The sequence below is a fragment of the Tupaia chinensis genome, unplaced genomic scaffold, assembly GCF_000334495.1.
Source record: "Tupaia chinensis unplaced genomic scaffold, TupChi_1.0 Scaffold138988_1, whole genome shotgun sequence".
NCBI classification, from domain to species: Eukaryota; Metazoa; Chordata; class Mammalia; order Scandentia; family Tupaiidae; genus Tupaia; species Tupaia belangeri.
The window spans coordinates 538845-540938 of record NW_006198878.1 but is presented as its reverse complement, the minus strand read 5'-3'; the positions used below and the strand labels follow the sequence as shown (position 1 = coordinate 540938).

The 2094-nt window shown below is 44.4% G+C and overlaps 1 pseudogene; it reads left to right on the top strand.

Annotated features, from left to right (window-relative positions):
- Positions 1–236: 236 nt before the first annotated feature.
- LOC102488626 (60S ribosomal protein L29 pseudogene) overlaps positions 237–2094 on the top strand; it is a 58954-nt pseudogene continuing 57096 nt past the window's right edge.

The following is a 2094-nucleotide window of genomic DNA, read 5'->3' as shown; positions in this document are numbered from 1 at the left end:
ATACTATTCAGCCATAAAAAAAAAAAAACAAGATCTTGGCATTTGATAGAAAGTGGACAAATATGGAAGATTTATTGCTGAGTGAAACAAGTCAGGCTATGAAAGAGAGACATTGTATGTCTCCACTTAACATGTACTGACTGTCCACACTCTATGGCAGAGACTGAAAGATTTGAGGACATAAAAGCACTGAAAATAGTTATGGACTCTCGGTGGCCACGGGTTTTGGTGTAGACATGGCCAAGGCCAAGAACCACACCACACACAACCAGTCCCAAAAATGGCATAGAAATGGCATCAGGAAACCTCGATCACAAAGATATGAATCTCTCAAAGGGGTGGACCCCAAATTCCTGAGTAACATGTGCTTTGCCAGGAAGCACAACAGGAAGGGTCTGAAGAAGATGTAGGCCAACAATGCCAAGGCCATGAGTGCATGAGCGGAGGCCATCAAGGCCTTTGTAAAGCCCAAGGAGATTCAGAAGGGTGTCCCGAAGGGCAGCAGCCACAAGCTCAGTCGTCTTGCCTACATTGCCCACCCTAAGCTCAGGAAATGTGCTTGTGTCCGTATTGCCAAGGGCCTCAGGCTCTCTCGGCCAAAGGCCAACAAGGCCAAGGCTCAGACCAAGACCCAGACCAAAGCCCAGGCTTCAGCTGCAGCTCCATCTTAAGTTCCAGCTACGTCTCAGGCTCCCAAAGGTGTCCAGGCCCCCACAAAAGTCCCGAGGTAGAGGCCTTTGCCAGTATGAGGACAGAAGGACTGACCCCCAGGCTGCTCTCTCTGTGGGGCTGGTGTCCTCCTGTGCTGTGTGTACAAATAAAACTGAAGCAGGAAAAAAAAAAGAAAATAGTATGGACAGTGTGGAAGGAGGGTGGGAGAGAAAAAGAGTGTATTGAAGGTTACTAGCAAGAAAAAATATATAAGACATTTGTGGGGCACAGAAACGTTTTATTACCTGTTGATGATATGCACAGTATTCTCAACTGGACTGGACTGAGGTGTATTTCATGTTGGGTAAATTCTGTATACAAGTTAAATGATGTACAGTGATTGAATGTATTTAAAAATAATAATTAAAATAAAAAAGAAATTATATATTGATATATTTAAAAGTTTAGCCAAGGAAATACATTTGTGTGTATGTGTGTGTATGTGTGTGTGTGTGTGTGTGTGTGTGTTAGCTTACAAAGTGAACATTTCAATATGTGAACATTTCTCCCAGTCCAGCTGATCAAACTATCTTCAACCAATAACACCATACCTCCCCCTCCCTTCAATGCTCTGTCTCTGTATCCCTTCTCCAAATGTCCTTCCTTAGGTCCCACTCTTCCACACACACCAAATCTGGCATTCACACTCATCTCTTGTGTTTGTACAACTTTCAGTCAATCGGTTTCATTCATAGAGTGCAGACACTTGGTATATATTAAGTGGGGACATACAATGTCTCCCTTCATAGCCTAACTTGCTTCACTCAGCAGTAACTCTTCCATATTCTTCCACTTTCTGTCAAAAGTCAGGGTTTTGTTGGTTTTTATGGCCGAATAGTATTCCATAGAATATATGTGCCACAGTTTTTCAATCTATTCATCCGTACGAGGGCATTTGGGTTGGTTCCATGTTTTAGCAATCTGAATAGTGCTGCAATAAACAACAATGTGCAAGCAACTTTTCAAATGAAGAATTCTTCTGTCCTTTTTGGGATTGCTGGATCACATGGTAGTTCTACTTGTAGATTTTTGAGGAATCTCCAAATTGTTCTCCACAGTGGCTGGGCCAATTTACATTCCCACCATCAGTGTAAAAGTGTTCCCCTTTCACCACACCCCTGCCAACACATCATTTTTTTTTCTTTTGGAGAGATTTTTGCTATAGGGCGTGTGCACTTGCCAGACAGACAAAGAGAGACAGAGAGACAGAAAGCGAGAAATCACCCCTGCAGAGGGGGTGGCCGAGTGGGGATGACCACGCCACAATCCCTTCTCCTCCATTCTCCTCTCAGGACCTTGGGCACGCACGCACACATGCCCAGCGTGAGTTTAAGCCACCGGGTCCAGGACTCGAACCACGATCGACTACGTGGGAGTCCAGTG